This window comes from Phascolarctos cinereus, unplaced genomic scaffold, assembly GCF_003287225.1.
Source record: "Phascolarctos cinereus isolate Bilbo 61053 unplaced genomic scaffold, phaCin_HiC Scaffold_5;HRSCAF=322, whole genome shotgun sequence".
Lineage (NCBI taxonomy): Eukaryota > Metazoa > Chordata > Mammalia > Diprotodontia > Phascolarctidae > Phascolarctos > Phascolarctos cinereus.
The window spans coordinates 41,440,717-41,447,134 of record NW_027555958.1 but is presented as its reverse complement, the minus strand read 5'-3'; the positions used below and the strand labels follow the sequence as shown (position 1 = coordinate 41,447,134).

The following is a 6,418-nucleotide window of genomic DNA, read 5'->3' as shown; positions in this document are numbered from 1 at the left end:
GGTCTCTGTACTGTGCAGCAGGGCCACCCTTTGATTACCTTTCCCCACAGCGGTTGTTCCAAATCTGTCTCTTCTCTGCCCCTCCCCCACCCTCAGTCTCTGTCCCTCTAAAATTGAGCCCATCTGCATCATCATCATCAATAAACATTTGTTAAGCTCCAGTTATGTGCCAAGAGGAGCATCTCTCTTCTCTGCCCTCCCCCCATCTCCAGCTCTTTAAAACTGAGACCATCTGTAATCATCATCATCATCAATAAACATTTATTAAACTCTTATTGTGTGCCAGGAGGCACATCTCTCTCCTCTGTTCTCTCCCTCCTCCATCTTCATCTCTCAGATCTCACCTCCTAAATTGCTGAGAAAATTGAGCCCATCCATAATAATGTCTTCTCTATCCTAAACAAAAATCTTCCTTTGGCCCTATTCCCTGAAGTTATCGTCCTATATCTATCCTCTCCTTCATTGCCAAAGGAATAATCTATGTCTGTCATCACCTCTTCTTTACCACTTACTCCTCCCAACCTATAGAAAAGTAGGCTGACTCAGTGACCCATTGTTTCCAGACCTGTTTGTCACTGATCCCTAACCTGCAAATCTTCACCTTCTAACTACCTTGGGGAGGAACTGAGATGCAAGGACCCAGCCTCTTTTGCTGACAGTGACCTATCTGAATTATCTTTTATCTCATTATAAAAGTTCTCAGTAAAAACTAGACCCACCTTGAAGCCATCTCCGATTTCCAGAGAGCAGCCTGTCAACATGTTGCTACTTTGACATACTTATAACAAACTCCCTTTAATTCTCATTGTCCTGAGTTTTGCCTCGTTAATCAGGTTTGCCCCATTAAAACCCAAATGAAGAATTTTTCCTTTCAACAAACCCCTTGGAACCTGACTTTAACCAAATCACTCTATTGAAACTCCCTTTTCCAAGGTCACTAGCATATACCTTATTATCAAATCTAAAGGCTTTTTCTTAATCTTAACATTCTGAAACATTTGAAAGTATTCTCTAAAGTGGCTTCACAAAAATCCAACTCTAGGGGCAGCTAGGTGAAGCAGTGGGTAGAGCATTTGTCCTGGGGTCAGGAGGACCTGAGTTCAAATATGACCTCAGACACTTGACACTAGCTGTGTGACCCTGGGCAAGTCGTTTAACCCCAATTGTCTTACCAAAAAAAATCCAACTCTAAAACTCCATTATAATATAGAGTTGATGCTGGGTTCTCAAAGTCTATGCTCTGACCAGTCAGTGAATAAATTTTAAGCCCCTACTAAGTGTCAGGCACTGTGCTAAGAGCTGAAGAGACAAAGGACAAAGTAGTTCTTGCTTTCTAGGAATTTGTGGTCTTAATGGGGAAGACAACATACAGAAAACTACGTACAATGGTATACACTGGTATAAATTGAAGATAATAGAGAGCAAAGGCATTAGAAACCGAGGGGATCTGGAATGGCTTGTATTCAAACGCTTTCCAGTTTGTTGCACAAAACATTCTGTCTCCCGATTCCAGGAAATTTCACTGGCTGATGTGGCTGAAATTCTCTCCCACCTCATCTCCATTTCCTAGATTCTTTGGCTTCAAGTCTCAGCTAAAATTCCACCTTGAACAAGAAGTTTTATGTGCCTAGGAGAAAATGATCTCCCCGGCATTTATTTGTTTGTTTTTTCTTGTTTCCTGTCTTCACAATAAAGGAAAGCCTAGATACCTTTGGGAATGGGTATTTAAAAAGGCTCTTTTGTCAGGATGCTCTTTGATGTCAAACCACCAGGGGGTGCTCATGAGCAGGGGCAGGGCCCTTCCAGTCCCAAGCACTAAAAACATCTACTTGCACCTATACGGTGAAAGTCCTCTTGTCTCAATTAATGGCACCTGTATGAAATCACTTTTCCTACACTCAAACTGAGACTTGTTAAAGACCTTAGCTTGAAAAGACCAAAGTTCCCACTTCATCCGTGGCTATCTGTAGTTGTCCTGATCTATATCTTGCCACTGGACCCACATGGCTCTGGAGGAGAAAATAAGGTTAGTGATTTTGCACAGCCCTCCCTCACTCAAATCCAATTCACTTGCATGTCATGACATCACCTCCCTGACTTCTTGGTCAAGGACAAACAGCAGCACTCCCGCCATTGGCTGAGAGAGTTGGCCTGAGGGAAGGATTGTTAAACAGGAGAGGATACACCTCTGTAACCTCTAGCCTGGGAGGTAACAAGCCTCAGGATCGAAGATTTGAGACCGTAGACCTGGAGAGGCTTCTGCCAATCTTAGGTTAAGTATCTCTGCCGCTTCTGAATAACTGTAAGTAGCACCCATCTGAGCCTGGGGCTGGAGATGGTCAAAGCTGCAGCTGCTTATTGAAGAGCTAGGCTGGGGTGTCCAGCAGATCAGACCATCCAGCAGAGATGTGGTGCCAAACCCAGCCAAGTGACCCATCTAAGCATGTGGGCGGTCAACACAACCTGGCAGGAGAGTGACCTGTCCATCACCAAAGACATAGCGATCATAAGGACTACCGAGGGAAAAGTCATTGAGACCTTGCTATTACAGAGTTGTCTTAATCACAGGTGCCTCCTTCCTCATGTTCCTCACTACAATTATGCTTTAAGTTTGTGCCCACTCTCTCCCCCTCTCCATACTCTATGCATATTTGTGAGACTGTGCGCTCGGGGTGTTGCAGGAAATGTTTTGTAACTACTGTTATTTCTATGCCATTTGAATAAAGACCTTTCTAAGAACTAGTTGAGTCTACTGATTGATTCTTAATGTGAAGCATAATGGTGGGGGCTCATGATCTACCATGTTAGGAGTTGTGACCCCACTCTAGAATTAAAGATAATATCCATTCTTCTGTCCCCAGAGGTGGAGGTGGATGGTGGGGTACTATACAGATTGCTATTTGTCCTTTGTCTGCAAAGAGGACCAATGACGTCATGATATTAGGGTCAGGGTAAGGTTTGTTTGACTGTGGCTGATCAGTCCAGTAGGAGTTCAGAAGGTTCAAGGTCGTCTGTTAGAACATTTGGGATAGAGAGGTCTCTGGATCTGCACAGCTCATGTTTCCTCTGTGCTACCATGATTCTGCTTTGCTGATAGAATACAGTGCCTTCTTTGATGTGAGCATGCCATGCTGGGCAGTGCTGTGCCAACTTCTCCTCTGTCTCACAACTGATACGAAAGTTCTTCAGAGAGACCTTGAGAGTGTCCTTGTACCACTTCGTCTGACCACCATGTGAGTACTTACCTTGTGTAAGTTCTCCGTAAAAACAGTCTTTTAGGTAAGCATGCAGTTAGCATTTGGGCTACACGGCCAGCCCAACAGAGTTGTGCTCTCTGCAGTAATGTGAATGCTTGGTGGTTCGGCTCCAGAGAGGATCTCATTGTTGGATACCTTATCTTGTCAGGTAATCTTTAGAATCTTCTTAAGATGGCTCAAATGGAAGTGCTTCAGTTTTCTGGCATGGCGCTGGTAGGTCCAGGTTTCACAGGCATCCAACAGTGTAGTCAGCAAGATGGCACTCTAGACCTTTAGTTTGGTATGCAGCCCAATGCCTCTTCTCTCCCTAACTTTCTTTCAGAGCCTCCCAAATACTGAGCTGGTTCTGGCAATGCATGTATCAACCTCATCATCTATATGGACAGCTCTAGAAAGTATACTGCCAAGGTAAGTGAACTTATCCACAGCATTCAGACTTTCTCCATTTACAGTGACCGATGGTTCCACATATGGATGGTACAATACTGGCTGGTGGAAGCCCTCTTTCCTTGGTGTTGAGCATCAAGCCAAAATGAACAAAAAGTAAAGACTATGAAGAGAGTGATTGAATCCAATGGAATTGAGTTAAGTGGGTTATGGGTGCGGTTACCAAGGAACTGGAACTTGGGATAGGTGGACCATGGGTGAGGTTACCAAGGCAGACAATGCAAGGGGGGAGATTCAGTTCCTAATAGAATTCAGTCCTGAGTGGAGGTAATTACAAGACAAAAGCTTGGCCTTTAGGCAGTTTCTCTGAAATGTAGATGGATGAAGGGTGGAGTTACAAAGGTAAGGATTTTAGACTCGCTCTGGTCTGCTGTTTGTCCTTCTGTTCTGAAGACCCAGATACGAGGGAAGTGATGCCGTTGGCATGCAACCAGAGCTTGACAAAAGTTTGCAAAAAGGAGAAATCTCTTTATTGACTTTCTCGAGAAAGAGCACCCCCGTACTGCCTAAGCTGCCCCAAGAGTGTGAGTGCTCTTTAAGGCAAGATTATATAGACCTTAATGCAGCAGCCCACCCTAACTCCCTTCCTGTCAGCTCATTGGCTGAGACTCAGGTGTACAATCTATTCGTGCAAAAACTACCCCAGCAACAGAGAGAACAAAGAGGTATAGAAATTATGTTAGCATGTTCCCCTTTTCAGAGCCTCACAGTTTCAGCAGCCTTTTACCCAAGGTCATATAACTAGCTAGAGGATGAGATAGACAGGATGCTCTTATGGCTCAGGAATCTCTGCTAACACTATCTAAGAGTAGGGGAGGGAGAAGGCTAGGGGAGGGGGTCTTGTATTCTGAGGGGTCTTCACTTAGTGTTGGTACACATGTACCACTCAAAAGCAACAATACCAGAACCATTAACAAGAACTAATGACCCTTTGAGGAGGCTTCACTTCTGAGAGATCATCTCTCACACAAGTGAATTGGATTTAAGTGAGGGAGGGCTGTGCAAAGTCACCAGCCTCACTTTCTCCTTTGGAGCCATCTGGGTCCAGTGACAAGCTATAGATCAGGACAACTGAAGGTAGCCCAGGATGCAGTAGGGAACCTTGGCCTTTTCTAGCAAAGGTCTTTAATAGGTCTCTGTTTGACTGAAGCAGCACCCATTCAGTAATTAAGGCTTAATAAAAAAAAAAAAAAGAGACAAAGAATGCCCTCTTTAAAAAAAAAAAGTCTGGAGGGGAAGACCCTCTGGGTTTCTGACCAAAACAGATACAATTGGTATTTACATTTATTCTGAGGGAATCAGGGCCCAAACCATGACCAAGTAGGGCTTGGCCTGGAACCTACTGGAGGCCAATCAATGAAAGCGTCCTGGGCCATCTCCATTTGTCCAGACCTATGTCCCTCCCTTAAATCAGTTTGCTTGCATATCACAGCACCACCTCCCAGATCTAGTGGTGTTCTTAGAGAACAAAGGACAAACAGCAACCTCTGTGAACAGAAAAGGAGCTGCTGACTGGGAACCAAACTTCCAGATGAGCAACACTGATTTCTTCCTTCCTTCCTTCCTTCCTTCCTTCCTTCCTTCCTTTCCTTCCTTCCTTCCTTCCTTCCTTCCTTCCTTCCCCTCTGCTGAAAGGCAATGTAAATTTCAATCTCTGAAACTTTCTTTTTTTTTTCCTTAAAGACCAGTTTTAACCCAAATCACATTGGTCTAGGAGAGTAATAAACCCACAATTAAGTCTTTAAAATAGAATTAAAATCAATTTTCAATTTTATAAGTCTAAATGTTTATTATTGCTGAACAACTTCTTATTCTACTGAGTGACTTAGTCCTGACCTTCCACCAACTTCTCCCTTTTGGTTTAATTAGGAGAAGTAGGTCTCATTGACTTCCAGCTCAAGGAGATGGCCCAGAAAAATAACAAAGTAAAATCTCTCCTAGAAAGCTGTTTTTGCTTCCCCTTCCTTGCATTTTTGCTTTAAACCCTTAGTAAAGAATGAATATATATGTGTGTGTATACGTATTATACATGTACATAATATATGTATAATATATTCATATGTGTATCTTTAAGCTGGATATATTTGTTAATTTGTCAACAATTAGAATAATTTTTATTTTTAAATGAGAGGCAGAATCATCTTTGGAAGCAGGAAGACCTAGATTTAAATACTAGCTATGTGACCCTAGGCAAGTCCCTTTACTGCTTGATAACGATCTTTTGGTAACTTGCTCCAGATGATTCTTTAAGATATTAACTTACAGAAGAGTTGCTGATCTGTACCAATGGAGGGAATTTCCATGCTGGGAGCTTCCTATACCAAAGAAATCATAGGTCAGGGAAATAAATCAAGGCAATTCTCAGGCCAGAGGTTTAGGGTGGTAGTATCAAATGAGAGGGGAAAAAATATTCTAGGTACTAGTAGCTTTGGGATTATATTAAAATTGTGTCTTGTACTGGTCCCCCAACTACACCCTCCCCCCTTTCTGGGCAATGTTAGTAAGTTTAAAAATAGCCAGTATACAGTACTGTTGCGGTATGAGAGGTCGAGAGGTTATGACCCCTCAAAGACTGAAGTACATGACAGGTTCGTCTGGAATGAATTCACAGACTCAAGCATTCTTTAAGTCAAGGTGGCAAAAAGTTTATTATTACGCTTTTCAGCGGGCAAGGATTCTTAAAGGATCCTGCAACCTTAGAGAGGTACAGCTAA

At 43.0% G+C, this 6,418-nt stretch overlaps 1 long non-coding RNA gene across 1 annotated transcript in view; it reads left to right on the top strand.

Annotated features, from left to right (window-relative positions):
• Positions 1-2,999: 2,999 nt before the first annotated feature.
• Positions 3,000-6,418, top strand: part of LOC144457497 (uncharacterized) — a 42,883-nt gene continuing 39,464 nt past the window's right edge. Inside the window, exons 1-2 of the long non-coding RNA XR_013486840.1 lie at positions 3,000-3,233; positions 3,580-3,665. This is a non-coding gene — a long non-coding RNA (uncharacterized LOC144457497). The remainder of the gene's footprint in view (positions 3,234-3,579; positions 3,666-6,418) is intronic.